This window comes from Chiroxiphia lanceolata, chromosome 4, assembly GCF_009829145.1.
Source record: "Chiroxiphia lanceolata isolate bChiLan1 chromosome 4, bChiLan1.pri, whole genome shotgun sequence".
Lineage (NCBI taxonomy): Eukaryota > Metazoa > Chordata > Aves > Passeriformes > Pipridae > Chiroxiphia > Chiroxiphia lanceolata.
In genome coordinates, this window is record NC_045640.1 from 8,143,076 (window position 1) to 8,167,094 (window position 24,019).

General features: G+C 43.6%; 1 long non-coding RNA gene across 2 annotated transcripts; it reads right to left on the reverse strand.

Annotated features, from left to right (window-relative positions):
* Positions 1-684: 684 nt before the first annotated feature.
* On the reverse strand, positions 685-11,154 carry LOC116786435. 2 transcript variants are annotated; one of them, XR_004356926.1, is made up of 4 exons: positions 10,897-11,154; positions 10,074-10,180; positions 5,286-5,413; positions 685-696 (listed from the first exon to the last, which is right to left on the reverse strand). It is a non-coding gene; the product is annotated as an uncharacterized LOC116786435 (long non-coding RNA). The 2 variants fall into 2 exon arrangements; XR_004356925.1 differs by lacking the exon at positions 685-696 and having other exon boundaries at positions 5,130-5,413.
* Between the last annotated feature and the right edge of the window lie 12,865 nt (positions 11,155-24,019).

Below are 24,019 nucleotides of genomic sequence, written 5' to 3' on the forward strand. Positions count from 1 at the left end.
CATCACTCTTCCTCCACAAAGGAAGGGCGGTTTGTGGGTGCTGGGTTTTGTGCAAGCTGTGGCTACGTGGCTGCAGACCCTGCAAAGCCCCTTTGGCAACAAAGAGCCAGATGCGGTGAGTTTGACTGGAGTCAGATGGGGTTTGGGGGAATAAAACACCCCAAAATAGGTGGTCATTGGAATAGAAACAAAAAGAGAAATTGTACATTGACCCTGAACTCATGTGACCGAAAAAGGAATAAATCCCTCATTTTTCCAGCATAAAAAACCTATGCAGTTTTCTAGAGACTAAAAGGCCTTAGATCTTACTGCTTTGTCTTTCTTACTGCTAGTAGGGCATTCAGCCTTAAGAAAACCATTAATAACATGCTTTCTCAGAGTATATGAGGCTTTTTACTATTCAACAACCAGGGGAAAAAATGAATTAATATTATTCTGTTGGTTTCACAAACTGAGAGGACTTCGGGGTTTTCCTCTCTTAGAAAAGTTTTACTTTTCAGCTCTCAACTATACCAAAATTAGGCACATTTACTGCAGAAAAGCCTTGTTAGTGTTCAGCATGTATTTGAAATATACAGGCATGCCAGATGAAAACCAGCAGTGTGAAATTAGTGCACCAAGAGAAAAAGGCAAGGATCAGACCGGGCCCTCTGGGGCTGGCTGCTGGCAAGCCTTGCAGCGTGTGTGTGCTCTCCCCTCTACTCCCAGTGCCCTTGATTTCTCAGGCTGTTTTGAAAGACAAAAAGAAAGTTGGTAATCATACACCGACAGATGGTTCCTTGGTTAGTTACTCTTTATTTAGATGGAAGCAACTGCGATTTATCAGCTTTTTCTTTCTTTTTTTTTTTTTCATAGCTACATCATGGTGAACTTTCAACTCCCAATTTATTTCTAAGAAGTATTGTGTGGCGAGTGTCTATTAATAACAAACCTTGGGCTGACTGGAAATTTCCCTTTTTATATTCATATTCCAGTCTTTGAAGTGTTTTCACACAATTTTATTTCACTTTTCAATGACAGAGCAATCTAGAAAGTTTTTCAGTGAATGTCATATTAAATATATGGCTTACATGCCTATAATCAGAACTGGGATGTTTTGTTCTTACTTTTGGATTTCCTTTCTTCACCTTAATTGTGAACTGATAGCTAATGAGCTTCTTGGTTTTTATTTTGATCCTGAACAATTTTGATTGATTATTTTGGGGAAATATGTTTGTAGCACCTTCCTATGCATATCAGAGTTAAGCTTTATCTGTGAATAGTCCTTTTGAATGCTGTTTTACAGAACTCTATATGCATTTAAAGTTAAGAATGTCTCTAAATAACTTTGCTAGATGGAAGCCCAAAATAAAGGAATGTGGAAGAATTGGCTTAAAGTTGAAGAGTGGTTCTCTACAATAAATAGAGAAAGCCTGTGTTACAGCCCAGATCATGGCCAGGGGTTCATTTTCCTTTTCACCCTTTTGGGTTGATGTAGGATTTCATCGCACATCTTAGATCCAAGTGAACAGCAATTTCTCCAAGATTCACTAATTAAAATAAAAATTTAAAAAAAAAAAAAAAACAACAAAACAAAAACAAACAACGAGATGCTCTTTGGGGGCTTTTGTTTCATGTTTCCTACCAGACATCATTACAGGGCTGCAACAGAATTACTGAGTGCAAACAAACTTGCAAATGAAGTAGCATCCAAGTTTTCTTTTACAGACATAGGGGAAACTTACACTGAAACTTTTTTCCATCAGCACAAACTCAAAATATCAGAACTACTCACTTTTCCAGGTATTGAAGTGGGCTGAAGAAAAAAAGATCACTACCTTGAAATTTTAAAAATACATTAAAATAGATTTGAAGGACAGAAGAGGACCATCTCTATACTTAGTTACCATAAATCTCTTGATGCAGCTGTGCTTATTCATTCTTTATGGAATTAGTCTGGATTTTGCAAGGAAAAATCTCAGGGAACTCAAATAGTCAATACCTTTAGTTCTAAAAGAATCTGATCCAAGACTACTCTAAATAATTTTATATTTGAACCTGATCTACCTCAAAACCAGTCCACAGCTGTAGGAATCAGAAACAAATTCAATGCCAGTTTCAGGTCACTCAGTAGTATGCAGGTACAACTTTTTTGAAAATTCTTCACTTTTTCACATGCCATTAACACTATCAAACATCTGCCTCAAGGTTTGTTCTGTAACAGGCAAAATGAGAGGAAGAGTCCCTTTTTCACAGGGGTTTTTATGGATACACCTCACTGTTGGCCTTCTAGACAAGAAATACATTGATTTCCCATAAGGAATGGCATACTGTCAGATGATGGGATCACTGACATGAACAACTCACTTCCTTGCAAACTGTGGTCTTCCTCATCCCCCTTTGGCAAAAAGCTCTCTCCTTACTGATAAACCTCAGTAGGTAACTGGGCATTTCTTCTGTTGTTTTATCCTCAGTTCACCTCTCTGGACTTGAGCTTGCCCAAGTGCTGCTGAAAGGCATTAGGATGATGACATGTTTCTGCATGGAGAAAGAAGATGCCACGAAAAGATGCAAAGGGAGGTCTCTAGGTAAACCTATCCAAGGGCCTGGACCAACTGTTTCAAGGATTTATTTTGGGTATGTTCTCCTTGCAGGAGAGCTCCTTCTCCACCTCCTCATCAGGAGAAATGGTCACATCTCCAGAACACTACTCAGCCAAATTGCCCTGCAGGCACCTCCCTCCCCCAGAATCCATGGATCCTCCAGCTGCCCTCCTTCTCCTCCTCTTCCCCTCTTTGGCACTGATCTGCAACCCCCACAGGTCACACAGTGGGCAATGAGATTAAGACTGGGATTTGTAAAGATGATGCCTTTTTAGACAGCTTAATAGGCCAGATGCTCAGCTGAGGATCAGGCCATCTGTCCATTCAAGCCCTACCTGTACCAAACAGGTTATTTCTAGCAGAATTGTTAAGAGAGAGAAGGAAACAACCTGGGACTGCAAACCCAGGTACACAGGGACATGGGAGGACCTCCTGATACAAAGAATATGGAAGAGAAAATGAGACATGATGTTCATGGTTGATATAGGCACTAGAGAGAGGGAGGCAATCCCAACTGCATGCATGGTAAAGAACTTCTTTACTCTTTCAGCAGATATTAAGGAGCCCAGGAGTCAGCAAAACCAATAATTATACTCACTTTAAAACCCTTTACACCATCAGAGTAGAGTGAAGTGAGCCCCCCCAAGAAATGGGAGGTAGCCCCAGTCCTCAAAGCCAGCTGCTGCTTTAGTGCAGTGATCTGTCTCCATACTCCCTGATAAGCAGTCTATGCCCTGTGACTTATAATAAAAGGGAATGATGGTCCCTGAACAAACCCAGAAAAGAGGTATTGATTTGCAAATAGTTTAAAAGAATATTCAAGGGTCATGAGCTGACCCTTTTTCAGCTCTGACATTTTATATCAGGGGGGATCCCATTGAGATGGGAATTCATATCCTAGACATTGTTTTGTCCTGTTTCATAAATAAGTTGAATAGCTTAATTGATTGACACCCACTGCACTTTCCCAGCTTCCTCAGGCTCAAAAGTACACTGCTGTTTTCTGCCATAAATAATATGAACTTTCAATCAGCCGCCAGGCACAAAAAGGAACTGAAAATTCTCCATACAATAGCTGCAATCTGGCATACGAGGCACTGCAGGGATATTTGATATCACCAGGTATTCATTTTCCACTTGTGGCAGCAACAGCATCTCCTTACCCAAATAACCTAAACCCTGAAGAAGAAATACCCAGGGGCCCCTGAAAGGAGGAAGACCAGTTTGTCCCAGCATTTATGTGTGTCCAGGGGTTAAGAAACTGGTTTGCAATACTGTGAACACAACATGGTGAAGGACATGCTGGACTAATGACTCCAGTCCCTTGGAAGTGCTGATGCAGCATCCCTCCATCCCTCCTAGTTTCTGATCCAAGTCCATCTCAACCTAAATAACATTATTTGCCCCCAAGCTCCCTGTTTGTCCCCAGATCTCACTCCTCTGATCATTACAGACCTCATCCTAATTTCCAATCCATGCTTATTTGTGTTTAATTGAGATCAATCCATTTTAATTGCAGGTTTATTCTTTTACTTAAATAGCTCTTTCCCTCCCCGGATATTTAGTTCCCAGTGGATTTTATGTTCATTTCTCCTTCTCAGTCTTGGTTTCACTAAGGGAAATAAATAAGCTACACACTTTGAATCTCTTACTGTAAAGACAATTTAATGGCTTTGTCAGCAACTCTGGTGACTTTTGGTGATCTCTTGGGTAAGATATCCCACACTTTTGAAAAACAGATGCAAAAAAGAGTGTGAAAATGTTGAGGACTTCCTTTCAGGGAAGAAAGGTGTGGATATAAGTGCTTAACTTCAGTTGCCCAAGTTGGAAAGCATTAGCTTTTGACCTCCCTATGCTTTAATTTCCTCATCTATAAAACAGAAAGGACAACACAAACCTCAAAGGGGAGTCATTTTAGTAAAATGCTCCAAGATCTTCAAGTAAAAAGTTCAGTTCTAAATGTGAAACTCTTTTGTCTGTTGTTCTTTACTCGTTGCTTCTTAAGCATTGCAAACCCTGGAGAGATGGCACTAAGCCAGACTAAAGCCAAGGCAAGTTTCTCCATTGATTACAGTGGGAAACCTTTATGCAAAAAGTTTCATAAAAGGTGACAGGCATTTGTTGCTAAGACAGAGCAATAAACACCAAGAGAGAAAGAATACTGACTGAAACTATTGTAAGGCCGAGTGCAAAGATCAGTAGTTTTTCTTTAGAAGTAGCAGCAAACAGTTAAATCTATTTTTCTTACTCTGCTTCAGAAGAAATCTCTCCAAGGATGATCACCATACACAGCCTCATCTGTAATTAATAAATGTTTGGAAGGACACTTTCCCACTCAACATATGAAATTATAGATGATCCCTTAATTCCCCAGACATTTGCAAGCCTTGTCTTGTCAGAATTGAATTTACTACAGCTGATTACCCTGAGAATGCACTGACCTTCTTAGCTCCTGCTGTGGTCTTTATTTTTTCCATGACAGATAATATGGGGACCAGAAACTGGGGACTTGGTAGTAGGGATTATGTGATACTAATGAGACAAAGCTTATTGTTGATGTTAACTGTTATTACCACTAAAAAAAGTGCACAACTCCAGACAGATGGACTTTACTTTGTTATACCAGGAGGGAGCGAATGCATTTTGACAGTAGCAGCATCTATTTAAAATCTGGATCACATCTGGTGCCTCTCTGAAGCAGACCATATCTGATCAATCAGAATTATGGCTCTTCAGTCTCCAGACGAGTTAGAAGAAATTCATTATCTGTTTTGAAGCCTGCTTCTCTTTCATCTATTAAAAAATGAATTGTCATTGGATCCATTTAGTTACTGAAAGAAAAAAAAGAAAAAAAAGGACAGTAATTAAACTAACTAGCAGGCTCCACATCTGAAGATATGATTAATTCTTTGAAACACCGTGCATGTAGGTACTTGGCTCATGCTAGGCTTCAGTCAACAGTTTCTTAGCTGATGAAATAGATAGCCTAGGACTTATCTCCATTTCTGGTTAATTCATAAACTCTTGGAAATACCCACATGAATCTCTCCAAACTCTGTCAAAGGTCAATATTTGTCTTTCAGTCACATTTAGCCCCTGGGAATGGGGCTTGAGAGATACCACCTTGAGGACAGCAGTGTCTCCATGGGGCCTCCTGGTCCCAAGGATGTCACCCCTCTCCCATGTGCCCCCTTTTGGACCAGCAGTCTTGAATGCTGAAAATTGACACTGAAAGGCTGTGAATTCTTCCTTGTGAGGTCTACTGGGCCCAAAAAGATGGTGAAAGCCTGAGCTTACAAATCACTAAAAGCAGAATGTAAAAGGATGTCTCCTGTTCTAGGTCGCTTGAATTTCTTAATATGTTTTTTCTGATTACACAGAGTTTCTTCTTGCCTTTGCTGATGAGCACAATTGTCACACCAACTGAAACTGAGCCTCTGAAGGTCTTGTCATGGCTTCCCTCTTTACCATGTGTTTTCTTTGAAGTCTACAAGAGCACAGTTCAGAAAACAGCCTTTTGAAAGCAATGAACTTGTATTTCCCTCATTCACAACTTTTAAAAGAAAACTGAAATTAAAAGATAAAGCACTTTACAGGTGTTATAACTAAAGTTGGTGAGAGAGCAAAAATATATTTTGAGAGTGGGGAAACACAGGTTTTAGGTTCAAAAGTATAACCTAGAAAGAACAATTTTAAATGCTCGTCAACATTCGTGAAACAGTTCTCAAAATTCATTGCCAAATTGTTATTTTTGATTCACGCTAATGAAACCCAGGGAAAATATCTACTTTTGTGAATGGGTTGGAGGCAGTGACCATAACCTTTCAGAGGAGCATCAGGTGTGCAAATTTATTCTGTGGCACTGATGTCTCAGGAGCAAATGATTTCGACTGCTTGTTGATCATGTCCAGATGGGTGGAGTACAAAATGAGGTTATAATGGCTGCCTGCCCCAATGTTAAACCACCCTCAAAATTAGGTGGGGCGGCTCCAAAGACGTTTATCCACCATGGGTGCAGGACTGTCATGGGAAAATTGACTCTGGATGATATATATCAAAATCTCCTGCTAGCAGTACTGACTCCTCTGGAATTTCTACAAATCACGGATGACAACTTTCTAACCAAGAAGCAAAAGTTAACGGTTACCAAGGTGGAAGTGATTATGTTTGATCCCTGTCTGAGTCAGTTAAAAACACGTGGTATTTCAAGACAGCCGGTTTCACAAAGTTGAAGCAAGTACCAGCCACTTGTAAGGAAGGACTGAAGACTAAATGTGATGCCTGTAATGAGTAGCTTAAAATTATTTAGCTAGATGTAAAAAGAAACAAATAACAATGACAAAACCAAAGTAAAACTGTAAGTAAGGAAGCATGGTTCAAAAAAATCTAGGATAGAAAACAACGCAAAATAAGCAATAATAATGGATGGATGTTTAGAAGACAGATGTTGTAAACACTGAAAATACATCCTGGAGCTATACAAAATTAATAAGAAAACAAAGGGATGCAAGGAAATACATAAGGGGAAAGAAAAAGATAGTAAGCAGCAGATGTTTGAGTCCATTGGGACCAAGAGTAACCTTACCAATACTACAAGCCTGTGAAGAGTAAGAGCAGCAGAGTAGTCAGTAATAATGCAGAAAAATCAGAAGTCTTTTACAAATACATCCGTTCCCTGCCCAGGAGTAAACCAGACGGGTTCATATCATAAGGAAAGAATGAATATTTTCCACTCCAGCCATAATTGAAAGGGAAGTAAAACAGTCACTACTCAAGTAACTTTTTAACAACCAGATACGTGGCACCAGGGTTACTAATAGTGCAGGTTAGGAAGTTCCCCCGCATGCTGCTTTTAGTAACTTAGGCTCAGAAGTGGCAGAAACTTGGGAGAAAGCAAATACTGTTGCAATGTTTGGACATGGTAAAGGAAATGATCAAATAAGTATAAATCTGTCAGCCTGACACTTACTAAGGGTAGTAATAACAGAGAATTTTATACAAGATTTAACTACTAAAGAATTCAAGGAGGTACTCTAAATAATATTTTGCAAGAATTTATTAAAAACAGAGTTTCTAAAAGTTGCTAATATAATCACTGCCAAAGACAGAGACAGATAGGACCTGTTGGTTTCACTTGTTCTCATATCCAGAAAAGATGAAAAATATTCCCCTTATTTCCCAAGTAAGAAACAGTTGAGGGTTAGAGAAATGTGACACAAAATTCTGACTTATGTTCTTTGAAAAAACATTTGTTATCAAACTTAAAAGGATGAGGAGATCCTAATTAGGGCTGGTACAATTTGATCTGATTTTTAATTTAAAATTACCAGCCCAAATCCGTAATTTTTTTAGTTAGTTGTGGTGATGAAGTAATAGCTTTTTGTTAATATTGTATTTTTAAGCATGATATAAGGCTTTAAAGTAGTGCAATCCAGAACAGCTTCAGACAACCATAACTGACACAAAATACTCTTCTCCCCTCTATTTTCACATAGGGTTCAGTAATTAGCCTCCAATAAAGGGAAATGAAGATTTTGTGAAAGAATTGGAAGAGAGACAGTCAACTTCATCTAATTTCTATCCAAGTCAGGAACAGGCATGAAGCAGGGTCTCCATAAATAACTGAAACGATTTTTTTTTTCTTTATATCTGTCAATTTTTTGCTGAAATAAGGCACATCAGTTCCTAGAGGTGAAAAGATGAATTCCCTTTTGGTCCTGAACTTTCTGAAATAATCACCACTCCCAGATGGAGTGTGCAATGGCAGGTTACCGAGTTCAGGGAATGACTGGGGTTCATGTTGCCAATTGCTTTTTGCAGTTATTTCTGCATTTTCCAACAGCCCTTTTGCCATATGGAGACAAAACTCACTTTCAATCTCTGAACCATCACACCTGCTTTAAAACTGTCTGTGACTTGAGAGATGGGATTAAAATCCCAGATTAGGACACAGGAGCATAGAAAAGTGTCCCAGTTCCCACTGTGGTCAGTGGGAACAGAATCAACACAGCCTGTGAGATCTGGAGAGCTGTTTGCCTGAAGAAGACACCCACTTTGATCAGTGGGTTAAATTCCACACAAGTCCCTTTAACATCTAACTTTTCAGAGAAATGGATCCAATGCTTTGCAACAGGGAAACAGAGCTCTCTTTTCCAAGAAAACACTTCAATCTGTGTTTCTCTGTAACAAAATTTCTCCCCAGCACCATACAGAAGGCATTGCTCATTGCTTTAAAGCCAATGTTCTCTCAAAGACCTTATTCCTCCTCAGGTTTACGGAAACTTCTCTGCTTCACAGCTCTGTCATCCCAAAGCCTGATGTCTGACGAGTGCAGCCACCCCCAGATTTTTGCAAGCGCAAAAATAAGTAAGAATAAGTAAAACCAAAGGTCTGTTTGCATTGATATATCTCTGTCTTTAGTTTTCTTTGAGGATTTATTCTTCCTTATTTCTAGCTGTGCCTGCTTGCTCTTTTGAAGGAAGGAAAAAGACAGCGTTCTCCCAAATGCTGGGTGTGCCCTCCCAGCTCCAGCTGGGAAATAACACTGCATTCGAGCCAGGCTTGCAGGGGTTGCACATCCCTTGTGCCAAGACTGTCCTCCCCAGACAGACAATCTAGAACCACCTTTGTCTTGCAGCAGAGAGCTTAGGAAATGGCAAGCAGTTCTGCTCGGGTCACCCTGAGCCATAACCTTCGGTGTGAACTCCCCCACCTGCAGGAACAGGGTGGGAGGTGCAGGGTCTGAGAACGCCTGAGGTGAGAAGGCACATTTGCATCACATCTGTGATCACCAAGATATGCTGCCAAGGGACTGTTTATAGGTGCTCGCTTATCGCATTATAATTTGCGATGTCCCAAAACACAATATAAAAAAAAAAAAGACCCCAAACTGAGACAATACCCTGCAGCACCACCTCTGATGATAAAAACAGATTTTCCACACCTGCCGACTTCACTCCCAAACCAACGCCTGTTTAATAAACAGTAGCAGGAGAAAAAAATACTAATTCTGGAGTTTCACCAACAGTTAGAGAAAAATCTGTTAGTATGTCAACAATCAGGTATTTCTGCTTGATGACTGTCAAGCACATCCACATGAGGTGTTGCTGAGTTGTTCTTATTTGGGACAAGGGCATGACACAGGTGTATCTAATTTTAAAAAGCAATCAGATAGCTCAACATGGATTGCACTTAAAGGAGTCTCATGGTGGAACTCAGACACAAGATTATCTTGTTCATACATGTGGTATAAACACATTTTCATCCTTCTTCAAGTTTGGATTTTAAAGCTAATTACATTAAGTTAGACGAGATAAGGAGATTTTTAAGTGGGATTTTTGCTTTGCAAGCAATGCCAATTGCCAGTCATTAACACCTCGCAATCTTCTGATCTTCATCCCTGACATTTCTCTTCAAAGTCTTGCATTTCAGATTCTTTAGGTATTCTACAGAGCCCTGCCTAATCTTTCCATTTTAACATAGTTCACTCACCTTCAACATATGCCAGGAGTTACATTGCTTGTTGCCTTACTTAGCAATACAGCCTTGCAAGATCCCAAGACACTTGTCATCACAATGTTTAATAATGTAAATACTTCCTGGAAGAAAAAAAAAAGAAAGTACTTTTATTTGTTTGTTTGTTTCACTGAAATATTTAATTTTAATTTTTTTCTGAAAAAAATAGTTATTAATTTTAACAGCTTTTACGGCTCTAATAATAAGGAAACAGACCCTAAACATGTTAAAGAAAGACACTGGGTCGGACACTGGACCAAGAGTGCATCAAAGCGTTACAGTCCTAGTTCCTAAAACCAATTAAAAATTCGAGATTGTGGCAGAAGTCAAGGTTCCTCCAGCTATTACTCCAGAATTCAGCAATGTGAGAACTCTAATAAACCTGGCCCAAACCCTTCAACAGTTAAATCAGCCTACAAAAGAGGAGTCCCTTCCCCTGGGTCCTCACTGGAGCACTGTCTGCCACCAGCTGAGGACGTGTCCCTCTCAGCCCCGGCACTGCCAGGAGATGCTCCCCCTTCCAGAGCCAGCCAAGTCCATTTGCGTCACAGGCACTGCCTGCCCTTTCCTGTGCCTGTGCCCACTTGGCAACCCCCCCCCAGCCCTTCCTCCAGCCCATGCTCCTATCACACACAGATTGCAGACTGAGCACCACTTTGGCGCTGCAAACGCACAACACCTGTTTTGAAGGTTAACAGATAGTGACAACTAAAATCACAGCTTCTGCTGGAGTTTTAGCCTGCCAGACAGCCAATTCTGCCATTATTTTCAATAGTTTTTTTTCTCTCTAGACACATACCCCACCACTTTTGCAAGGCAGCATCACAGGCAGCTGCTGCATGCTCCATTTTGGAAAGATGGTCACCTTCCCTCTGTCTCCTTCCTGGTGGCCAGCAGCTCTCAATGCCATTCCCCACCATGACAAGGCACTGCACTGTGATGTTGCTCCTCGAAGATCATGGCATGAGGATGCTCCAGCAGCTTTGCCCACCTTATGTTCATTAGGGCCACACAAGGCAAAGTTACGTCTCACATTTCACCCGTATGGGCTCTGAGGTCCATGGCCAAGAGGAGTCACGAGCTGCCCCAGTAGTGGTTGCACGCTGCAGGACTCTGACTGGAGCTGGGGTCACTGCCAGGGCAGGAGGGGGAGGCTCATGTATCCTTGTCTAAAGGTTCCCACGACCAGAAATTTCCTTGTAATCTCAGTGCTTTCATTTGTCAGTGAGTGTGCTTTGACAGAGGTCTTCTCCCTAGAAGTCTAGTCTCTTGTGCAGGGAGGAAGACAGGAAAAAGGGACTTCAAAAAGGGGGTGTAGCAACATCCTCAGCTACCCTCAAACCCTACAATATGCAGTTTGCTGGTGTTCAGTCCTACTGCTTCAGGGGGGACACAGTTCCCAGCCATTGCACTGTGCTCAAAAACACTGTCCTGAACCTTCCCATTTTCAGCATTAGACTTTCGAAAACTTCAGACCAGAAGCTTTTCTGAATTTTTTGGTGCACCATTTTGGTTTCATCTTAGCACAGAAAGGAGAGACAAAGCTTTCTCCTTCCGTTCTTGGAAGAAGGTCTAAAGATACCTGCAGCCCTGAGGCCATTCAAGGTCCATTTCAAGGTCCATTTCTATTACAAACTCTGCTGACCTGAGCTGAGCAGCACGGAGGACACCAAGTGAGGGTTCTTTCTTCGGGGTGTTCAACACATACTGCAATTGAATTCCAGAGGAAGAAAACAAACACTGAGTCTGGTGGCCGTAATATGGAAGGACAGGGGGTTAAAAACAGGTTGTTGCTTCATGAAACAGGGGCACACAACTTTTTGAAAAGACTTTTATTTTTCCAATTAAGCTGAAAAAAAGGCAGCTGTAAATACTCATTTGAGGGGTCATTAACTCTGTCACCTGAAATAAAGCAAACATAGCAGCATGAAAAAGAGCCAGTCTGCAGCACTCCTCTCCAGTGAAATCCATTGCTTATTTCCACTGGAGCCAACATGTGGTTTGTGTAGGACTACACAAAATAGATAACTCTGTCCCCATCCCAGCAGTGAGGACAACAGCCAAGTTCAGCAGGTTTGCAGCACCAGAAGGTGATGATGGGGATAACACTGGCATTTTCGTTGTGAAAGTCAGAGGCTCAGGATGTAACTAGAAAAAAAATACATTACTGGTGTTTATGATGTGCCAGTGGAAGATAACTAAGAGGACTATATCTTTTGCATGGGAAGGATGGATAAGCAATAAGGTTTTTCTCTTTTCTGGCTTCCCAGCTACCTAGCAGGACCTGTAGATGAGCATGGCATTCTCCTAGTTTTGGGGAAGGTAATATTTCCCCTGTAACTCACTGGCAGAATACCAGTTTGGGGGAATCAACAGTTTCCCTACAGACAGGAAGGTGAAGGTAGCACAGTTTCCAGTGAACCTCCCTTACTTGCTCTGAGTTAAGAAAGTTCACAGACCTGCACAAAGCATGTAGTCATGGAGGACCTGGAGCTTCCAGACACCAAAATCTCGTGCCAGCTTTCCCTGACCTAAGGTTGCACTAGAGCTGCTTGGAGGCATCACAACCCAGAAGACAAACAGAGGGTCTTGACATGGGCAGTGGTGCTGAGAAGATAAACAGCTGTCAGCAACAAGCCCAGATCCTACCTGCCCTGTGCAGTGAGAGGGCTGGGAGACAGCAAGGAGAAGAGGAATGTGGGATCAGTTCCTGTGCATTGCAGAGTGGCCTCATGGTACCTGGAACTATTGGCTTCAAGAGATGGTAGATCAGCCTGACTAGATGCATCTCCTACCTGGACCATGGGGTGAGAGAGGAGTCACGACACATACCCACAAATGCAGGTGATGGTTGCCTGGCAGGGAGGTTCATAGCAGTTCACGGTCCCCCTGCTTCTGGTGTGGAACTCAGACCCCTCCACGTGCTCAAATATTGGCACACAAAGGCTATTGAGGATGCTAAGAAACCAGAACACCTCAGTAAAACAGATCACAGGAGGGAAGAGGTTATTTAAAGGGTGTTTGCCCAGGCAATGCTGTGTTTGGAGGCCGACAACCCTACTGGGGGGAGCAGTATGAGGTGAGGAGTTTAGTGCCAAGTTCTCATCAGCCTTTTCCAACCACAACACTGCTGCTAAATTTAACCAAAATCTGTTCCCGTCCATTCTGCAAGCCATGCTCTTCCCTGTCACACACAAGGCGACCTGAACCTGATACACCCTCCAGGCACTTATTTATTTATTTTCAGCCCGTTCACCTGGCGACCACCCATCCCTCCAGAACATCCCATGACCTCCAGGGCAGCTGGGGTGCCAAGGGCACCCAACCACCACTGCATGGGAAAGGAGAGAAAAATGCAATAAAGTTTCTGATGACTGACCCACAGCCTCCAGGAGGTGTTAAGGTGTTGTCCAGCTCTTGCGGGCAACCATGGGGGTACCTTCTCCACTAGAAGTAAGGGTTACATTTGAATCAAAGCTGTTCCCAAAGACAGACTGTCTTCACAAATGAATGCTGTTTCTTCTGAGTGCAGTTCACCTCGGCAAATGCTTTTCCTTTCTCTGAGAGAGGAGAAACAGAGGAAATGCCTGTTCAGAGCTCCTGTGTCCTCGGCTGCATGACAGGTCAGTGAAGAGCAGTGAAACACCCCATCAACTGAGCCCGTGCTATTAAATTCAAACCAGTGATGCCACACAAGTTTTCCCCATATCATATAATCAAATAAAACTGAAATCTCCATTCCTTTTCCATCCTGCACTAATGCCATTGGAATGGCGTGTAGGATAACAGCAGGAAAGTTACTGCTGCAAAGTAAGAACCTGGCGTTTAGTTTGCATAGTGCATGGGTTGGGGGTTATCATCCATTTAATATATTTCTTTTGTCATGTATCAGAAGCAGAGCTTTTGAGAAACAATATGTTTTAATACTGCCTGTAACTAACACTCTTAGTTAAAACAGTGTATGGTGTATTGCTAATAGGATACCAGAAAAGCCCAAAACAGAAAGAACACCATTACCAAAAACATAAGGCATGTCCTCAGTGGAAGGAAGAGACAAAACACACCTATATTCCACACTGGAATTCAAAATTTTGCCATTGGGCAAAGACACAATATTGTCCTGATCACAACACTTCTGAATGAAACCCAAGACAGGTAGGGCAGAAAATGCCATGCCCTTTTATCTTTTCTTCAAAAATTTCTGCAAGGAAATAATAATTTACAAAACCTGTCTCACTGGGAAAAAATACAAGAAAAGGAAAAAGGAATGAAAAGAAAAAAAAAAAGAAGAAGACGGGAGCAGAGGAGAGGGAGAGGAAAGTAACAACAATAACCAATTCTAGCTACACGTGACCCTGCCAAAGCAGTTTTTGCAATTACAAACCCAGAAAGACCTGGGCTATGACTTGGGTTTCCCAGTGTTCAATTAATTAAAATAATACATAACAACATTAAAGAATTTGTTGGCAAACTGACCATTTGCTGTGGTCAGTTATGACCTGTGGGACCTGTGGCCAAACTACCAGGACTTTCTTATGTCTGGTCCTGTGATGCTGGGATTTGGGTTTTCTTAAGTAACTGTACAGTCTGCACATGCTCATAAACAAAGCCAATGTTGTGAGCACCAATACCCCTGAGCATAATTCCCCTGATGTGCCCAAGAGCTCCCAAACACATATCTGGCCCAATCCTTTCCCCATGAAATACTTCATCCCAGGACTCATCTGTTTTAGCTGGTTACATTTAAAAAGAAAAAGGAAATTTCCTTTTTCATAACTTTTCTTTAGAGTCTACCTAGCCTCGTAAACAACAAGGAGGGAGTCTCTGGGAGGATTTAAAAAAGTCTCTTCCTGCATGGTATTTAAGGTTTGAAAATCAGAAGGTGAGACTCTTTGGCATTACACGGGCAAGTGTGCAGAGAATCACTCTGATAGCTGAACCCAACCTCTTCTGTATTTCTGCTTAGCTGAAATTAATTAGCTAATAATTGCTGGTTAATGCTGAACCACTCTGTGTGAACCTGCAAATGATCTACAGCAGCTTCACAAGGCACATGACTGAAGCCTTCACCCCAGAATAATCTGGAAGAAGGCTCATATTTCTGATTCAATATCTGTTTTTGCCACAGAGGTTAAATAATTTCTGCAATACAGACTTGGAGACAGCTCTGCTGATGATAACTTGTCAACAGGGTAGCAGAGAAAGGCAAGTGCATTAGCCTTTCAGTCCCTGTGTATGGAAATGTGGATGGATTTCTGGGCTGTTGCTCAAGCACGAATACCAGCTCAGTACCACATGTGTTTGGAGCACTAGATAAATTAAGCCACCTACACCACCTAACCAAAAATGGTGGACAACTGGGAGCATCTCCTTGGACCTTCAGGAGAGGGTCATAGTTGAGCTAAGAACAGAGACTCGTTCCCTGATGCGTGGCTGAGACCACTCCCACATCACTGAGTCATTCCCCATCACCAGGAAAGCTGGATCCATCTCTGGTGGCCTCTCAGCAGACAAGGTGACCCCAGCACGGCAGGCAGCAGAGGGAGAGCATCCACTTTCTTTACTCATCCCTAAGCAGCACTTTGCATCTGGAGCACCAAAGAGTGTGGGAGACACCAGCCTTTCACTGAAGTGGGGCATCTTCCCCAGCCCTCAGCCATGACTCTGCAGTTGGCTGAGGGCTGCCCACAGCCACCCACCACAAGGACATCACAGATACATCCACTTTAAATATAGAGAGGTGATCCACTCCCCCGCCACTGTGCAGCCAAATGTTGCTTAGCCAATTAGACTGATCTGAGCACCCTAAGTGGGATACAGTCAGCATTTAAGTAGATCACTGACAAAAATAGAAAATCAGAAGGACCTGGGAGCTATTTTGGTCTAGCCTTTGACTGTAAATGGTGTGGCTGATAGCTGAGATGACTGGCTCCATTACAAGTAAAAGCCCCATCTAGAGTAAACAGAGGAGCTGACTCAAATAGACCAGCTTCTGGTTTTACATTTTTATAAGCCTTTTCCTATGAGAAATACTCTTAACAAGGTCTCCATTGCCTTATCCCAAGGTCCCTTGCAAGTGAAACAATTAACTCCTATTTTCACCAAATACCTTCTCTCTTTCACGTGTATCCAATTATTGACGTACACAACTGTTTTCAGATGATGTCTTTTCATTCAGAACACCAATATCCATATAGGGAAACACAGCTCTTGTCTTCTAGCGATATCAGAGGACTTGGCTTCCAGCAGATAATATTTCTGTACTAAACCATGCTTTGGAATGCAATATCTCTGATCTCTGACTGACATAATATTTGCTTCCCATTAATAGCATCTGAGAAATGTTAATGGTCTTTTTTTTTAACAGCCAATACCTGTGAGAGGGAGGGAAGTAGTATTATCTGTTTCACAGAGGATCCCTGCTAGCAGAAACAAGCTAAGGTCAAGGTTATCTGAAATGTCTACAACCTAGCCAGAAATAGTTCTTCTGGATTCCACTGAAAGTATTGAAAAAGGTAGGAAAGTTGGACAAAATTTTTCTTGGAGGCTAAACTTCCCCTGGCAGTAGAATAATGCTTAATCCGGAAAAAAATGCCCAACAAAACAAACCACCAACACAAATCCCAGAGGCTGAAAGCTGAAATAAAGCACTGAAGCAGACAGTATTTTTCCCAGTTGTGAGTATTATCTTACCATGATCTCCCAAAAATGGGGTCCTTCATTCAAGAGTTTTATTACAAGCTCATTTGGAAACTGTGAGATTAATGCGAAATGATGTCGTAGAGTCTGAACCACGTAGGAGGTCAGACTGAAAGAGCATCACAATCCCTTCCAGCCTTAAAGTCTGTGACAGATCAGTGTCTTTCATACGGGTAGTTCTTGCTCTGAGCAGATGCTGAATTATTTCAGCATTTAAGTGTTTTGCTGCTGGCTCTGATAGGATTCGCTGCCCCTGCCCAGCTGCCTCCCAGCTCTCCATCTTCAAGAGAATGCCCTGCTGGTAAAGGCTGACACAAGCCTTGTTTCCCAGTCACTATTTTACTACAACAAGCACTAGATCCCATAACGGACTGACAACCCAAGGTAAGAGAGTGGCAGAATATCAATTTACAGTGTCTTTCTCAAGATGGGCACATCCCAGAACCACTAACCAAACACATGGGTGAAATGCTTGGTTCACATTGCTCCACATGCCAAGGCTTCTCAAGTATGTCTGATGTCTCTTGTGGAGGAACCTACTATTAGAATTCAGCCTAATTGCAAAATTATGGGATAATTTAGGTTGGAAGGGACCTCTGGAGACCCCTTTTCCAACCCCAGCTTGAAATAGGGTCACCTTCAGAGCTGTCTGCTCCACTTTTAAGTATCTTCAAGGATGGGGAGTCCCCAGACTGAAACTACTGAAAGAAGAGCATTAAGTAGTGGAAACAAACCCTTCTTGCTAGCGGTAGAGGGTAAAGCAAGGCACAATAACAAAGGGTAGTAGAAGAGGTTCCCAGTTTCGGCTCAGAAGGCTCAGACTGGCAGCTTCGGAATCTGTAACTGCAGAGAGAGTAGAAACTTCAGCCTTGGAGGTTTCCAAGAGTTGGCCACACAAAGGCTGCAGTGGCCTGACTTCCTACGGCCAAGAGCCCTGCTTTGAATAGGAGTTTGGACTAGAAGTCTCCAGAGGTCACTCCCAAACGGTGTGTCTATGATTCTGTGGATAGGTTGTTCAATGGAAGCCAACATAGTTTTTGTAAAACTAAGTCGTATCTCAAAAATCCATCAGGTGTTTCTGAAGGATTACCAGGCATGAGGGCCAGAGCAGTTTGGTTGATTTACTGCACTTGGGTTTTGAAAAGCTTTGACATCTGGTAAAGACTCTGAAGAAATCATTGTTGTGGGTTATCATAAACTCATACCAGATTAAGACATAGGAAATTAAAAGAAGAATAAATTATGCTATGCATGCAAACATTCACATGTGGGTGTATAATTTTGCTTATATGCACATTCTGATATATGTAATAGAAGAAAAGTTTCTGGAAAACCTCCTAACACCTTGTAAATTGTACTGGAATTTTAGGTGTTTAGTGCAAATCATAGTCATCTGTAAAGGGGATGAGTGATGGGTGAAATGACCAATGATCAAGTACTAAAAGTTATCCAAGATTTTCAGATCTAAACCTGAATGTGAGTAATTGTGGGAAGATGCCATGACACTGAATAACCAGGCAATGAACCCACACTTAAAAGTCAGCGTCAACAAGCACAGATTAATGTATGTGGGAGAAATCATCCTAGCCATGCACAGGAAAAGGACTGAGGTAATTGTGAATAACTGTCTGAAAATTCCAGCTCAGAGGCTTTTAAAAAGGGAGCAAAAGGATTTATCAGAAGAGGGCAGAGAATAAAATTAAAAGTCCATTTCACAGCCCCAAATTCTGGAAATTTTAGCCAGCCCTGCCTGATCAACATTTCCCCATAGCAAAGCTACAAAATGTGACATGGAGGGAAGCACTGACCAGAGACCTGGAGTGGCATTTGTGTGCCAAGCGACTGCATGAACTGTTAAGCTTGCAAAGAGCTGATGTCGGGATGGATCCCCAATGCAATGACACCAGTAACAGGCTGCTCCATCTGTAGGTTTACTTTCCCCTGGCCCTGGCATAGGTTCCTTGCAAAAAGCATAACTGCACGATTCACACCTGTGCACCCAGATGCTGCCCACAATGTGTGCAGAGGACAGGCCCATTAGCAGCCTGACACCATTTAGGTGTCTCATTCTCTGATGGCCAAATTACATGTATGCGACAAGGTCTACCAGAAACCCCCAATTTCAGCCTTCAGACTGAGAGAAGGGAAGAAAGCAAGAGACAGACCTCTGACTCACAGGTGCTCAGGTGTGACAAGAATAAAAGATAAAAGGCTCAAAACAAGGTGCATCTTTCACATCGACAGGCCCCATGATGGGACTGTAACGACCATGTAGTCTTTGATTTATTATTATTCTTTGGTATCAGGAACAGCAAGGATTCCAGTTTAAGGCCATTACTCATGGCTAGGCTTCACGAATGAAGATTTGGGAAGGCACCACACACGCTTGTTGCAAGCACGTTGGTGGCTAAAAAGGCCAATGCAAGATAGACACGGCCAATGCAAGATAGACACGTCCGGTTGCAAAAGGCACAGCAGAAAGACTCCCCAGGTTTAAGGTCATTACTATTTACTTATAAATAGTATCAGTGGGTGGGAACTCCTATTTCCGGTTTTGCAAGAGAACTAATCGCTCTAGAAGTCTCTGCTATCTCCAGAAATGTCAGGGTCAGGGCACGTGGCAGGTTCACTAGCCTGGAGGACAAGGTCTGGGCACCAAGAGCAGTGTAGAGGGCACTGTATTGAATGGGCCAAATTTGGGCTGGTGCACAAAATTTGGCTTGCCTGTAACGGTTCCCAGGTAATGAGTCCAGTGAAAGAAAAGCAGCCTGACTCTTGGGTCAAAAAGAGCTTTCTCCAGGTCTGGGTGACATGTTGCCATAAGAAGCAGGAACCTGAACTGCCAAGTGCTTTTGTGACAGCTGAATAAATTCATACTTGGTGGACAATCCTTTCTAAGAAGACTTCCATACAAAGTGCTTAAATACACTGGAAGATTTATGATACAGGTTATTAAAAGCTAGGATGCCAAAATGGTCAGGTTTGTAGCTCCCACCTATGCTCAAGCTCAGCTTTTCAGACACTACGTACAGACCCTTGAGCTTTTGGCACGTTAAGCATCATCTGAATGGATTTGGTATAATCAATGTGTAAGTCACAGGGGGCAATTTTCTGACAGTAGTATTTTGACTTCAGCTTCTTACAGAATACTAAAGGTCTGTTACAGAGTCCTGCAAAACCAAGCAATGTCATTTTCACATTTTAGTTGTGCCTGACAGGTTTCAGAAAACAGAACTCAACCCCACGAAGTTTTGCAAGCAGAGAGTGTGACAGGAAAGTTGGCCAGCACCCAATCCCATCCTGACAGGGGAAACTGGCTCAGCTGTTTCTGAAAATACCTACTCAGTTCACCCATGCATCGAGCAGTTTTACAAGTTAGTCATTAACCACCTCACCCCCACTGAGGTGCACACAGTGTATAATAACCTCCTGATGTGGCTCTCTACAGCCAAGTGCCTTGCAGATATGTAATGGATCCAAATCCTCACATGCTCCTCTGGGGGCTTCGGCAGGAGCAAAAGGGAAGGAGTCTTGGAAGGAAACTCCCATGATGGTTTCAATGGTAGTCCAGCTGCCAAAGAGGAATCAGGGTTCTCCATGGGTGCAGCCCCAAGTGATGAAGGTGAGTTACAGAAAGTCAGCTGAAACGTTACAGAACCTGAAAACAGCTGCTGAAAGCTGCATTGTGTGGTACCGCTTGCTGGAAGGAGCTTACCTAGGACATGAGAAAAGAGTTCCTCCTCCACCTGGAAAACACTTAAATCCCCGTGTAGCTTGGAAGGCGTCTTAAACACAGGGGACCAAGGCATCAGGGCAGGTACCCTCACAGGAAAGACTCATGGGGCTAGAAAGAGGCCAGGTGGAGGGAAATGAGACCTGGTAATTCAGGCACACAGCAGAGTCCTAGTTCCCACTTCTTGTTCCAGCTGGGTATCCTTAGCACTATACCATGCTTCCAGTCTTCAGGACAAACTTTGCATTGCACCACTCATTTTCTCATCCATTCATGTTTTCAGGCACTTATTAAATCTAGAAGGGCTGGGAATAAGTCACACAGAAGAGGACCAGACCTTTTTGTTCCATTTTGGAGAGATCTACTTTGACAGAGCTGCTTTCTGCCATGGAGTCCTGGGCCCTTTGTCCCCTCAGACCAGGACAAGCCTCATTAGCACAGGGGAGGATTTCCCAGCCACCTTCTGGCACTCGAGGAGGCTGCAGTGAAAGGCTGGAGAGAACATTTGATAAACAAAAAGTTTTCCTCCCCTTCACAGCCATGACATTAAGGAAGGAAACAAAACAAAAAGTGGCAGCGGGCTGAGATAATGCCCTGCACCCCAAATCCCTCTCTCAGGCAGTGGCTGTGCTGGTACCCACTGTCCTCTCCAAGCATGTCAGCTGCACTCAGGGCATGGGTTGGCAGGTGGCCTGTCCTCAGATGGAAATGGGGTCCAGCCATGGTTGTGTGGTGAGCTGAGCCCCTCGAGCCTCCCTGAGCGCCTCAGGCCTCACTGAGCCCCGCCATGGGCTCTGAAGGAAGGAGTTTCACTTCCATCTGGCAGCTCTCAGTGCAACAAATCAAGCAACGCCTTGTTAGTTTTAAGACAAAAGGGGAGGGGAAGAACAAAAGATCAGAGCGGGGCTGATTTCTGTCTTGTTGGCCTCCCCGGGGCTCTTTCCTGTTTATGGAAAGTTTGCTGAGGGCTATGGATGAGCCTCAAATACAACCTCTGCTCCAGACAGCCTTGAGCGCTTGGGAGAAGGAAATGACTCCAAACTTGGCAGCACGAGGCCCGTCTTTGCCTGCACGTCCTTCCACTCACTGGGGAGCAGAAAGCCAAATGCCTCAGAAGAGGCACTCAGTGCGTGGCTTTGTGTCACAGGCCTCCAAGCAAAGGCAAATGCACCCTGAAACTGTGGCTCTTAAAAGGATGCAGCCAACTCTGCCAGCCCAGCAGAGTCATGGATGTCATGCATACCTAAAAATTGTTTTGCCATGGTTCTACACAGGGTTTCTCATAAAAGTTGCTCAAAGGGAATGAAAATCTCAGCCCTCAAGGCTGCTGAGTTTGCTTGTCGTGCTTGCCTGTGAACGCTTTTGGCCTGCAAACCTCAGGGGTGCTGCCAAATAGTTGTGGGAAGACTTTGCCCTGTCCGGATTGCATTTGCGTGGAAGTAGCATTTGCTGTGGCACTTGCAAAGCCCTTTTTCCTGCAGTAAAGGCATGCTTGTAGGGCTCTGGGCTTTGATAATTTTTTTAAATAGGAGCCAAACCTCGGGTTCCAAACACAAAAGCCACTTTTCCCTCTGAACAGGCAAATCTGGAGTAAGGGACCACAGCATCACCCTCCAGCAGGGAACCTCTCTTTGGGCAGCTCTGCAATTTCCTATCACTGTAACCCCTGACACTGGGCAGAGTCAGTGATGTCATGACTGTCATCAGTGTCCTAGGGGGTGTGTATCTGGACTGCACAACTGGGAGGGAAAAGCCAAGAGCTTCTCAGGAGAAGAGAAGGAACTGGCCACCAAACCTTTTGTGTTTCCCCCTTCTCTCTCAGGGTGTAGGGAAAAATCCGTGACAAAAGTGCAAAGCGGAGCCTTCTCTAGAGGGGCTGGTCTGGATTTGACCCACCAGTGATGCTGCAAAGGATGATGCACAGACAACATGCACATGTGTACCAGTGCTCTCGACAGGGACCTCAGGGTGATGAACAAAAGGTCAAATAGCTTGGGTGGGGAGAAAAAAGATTTAAAAAAATGCTTTGCCAAAAAGAAATAGAAATGGACCATGGCACAAGTCTCATCTCCCTGCTTACCAGCAAAGCTGTTGCTCCATGAGCCTGGAGAGCTGAGACCACTCCCACAACTCCAGCAAGAAACATCTTCCACAAGGGCAGCAAAGGCTTTTCCATGGGTGAAGCTGAGGACCCTTACCCTGCCCAGGACCCTTCTGTTCAAAATGACCAGCTAAAACATGCCCATTGCCATGCCCTGGAAAAGCCCTTCTGAGGTCCTAAGTGTAAAAGGTGAACATACAAACTGTCCCTGTGACACAACAAGGAGTGCATGGGTGAGCAAGCAGTTCAAAGGCGCTCTGTCAAAGAGCAAGGCAATGTTTTCCTCCTGACTGCAGCCCTGGAAATGCAGGCTGTGGTCTGAACCCCCCTTCCAGGTTCAGCATCAGCACACAGTCTCTGTGCAGTGCCCCTGGGGCTGTAGTTGTGTCTCAGGGAGGCCCCAGTCCTCCAATACCCTGCTACATCTGCTGGCACAAGGATACCCTGGCTGTTGGGAAAGAAAGGACATGGCTCAGCTTTCCAATTCCCAGATGAGTCTCCAAGGCAAGCAGTAAACAACCCACAGCAAACAGACTAAATAGAACTAGAGAGATAGCAAAGAAACCAGGCCATTTTCAGATGGTTGGAGTATTTTGCAAGCCAGGGATGATTTAAGTGGAGTTGGCCCCAGGTTTGCACGTAGGCAAGATACAAACAGCTTTTGTTGGCCAAAATTCAGCACATCCTACAAAGCTAGGAGAAGGAATCAGAGGGTATCCTGCAGGGTGCAAGTGCTGTGTGCCCAAAGCATCCTGCAAAGGTAAAAGCTTGTCCTTGCTGGTGTCACTGGTACGCAGAGATGTGTCTAAGAATGGGACAGAGTTATAGTTGCATGAAAGATGTCCTTACCCTAATCTACTTTTCAGGCTGATTAATTCCTCCTTTAATTGGACCTCTTCCCCAGTCCTGGGCATAAAAGGGCTGTTGCCTTTTAGGGCTTTTCCTTCCCACAGCCTCCCCGTGATCAGGTGCCTCTCTGTCTGGAGGAGCAGCCTCCAGAGCAGAGTGTGCAGGGAAATTCCTGGTCCCTTGCATGGGCGGTGAGGCTCCCCCGGTACAGCCCAACTCACACCCTAGGGAGATGAGACTCTCAGCCAGGTGAGGACATTTGTTTCCCAAGGCAAAGCCCAGAAGTGCCCCCCTGAGGGCAGGTCGGTGCCGAGGGACTCTTGAGCTGGGGTGACATGTCCCACATGGGCAGTGGCCTCCACCCCTGCCAAAGCACTGCAGGTGGCCACAGCAACTGCAAGCTCCCCTGAAACTGGAGCCTTTACAACTAGTTAGATAACAGATATGGTCCACTAGCTTGGCAGGCCGACAGGCCTCCGTGCCAAAAAGCCCATCTCTACTCAAAAGGGACACTGTTAACAGTAACTCAAGAGGATGCAA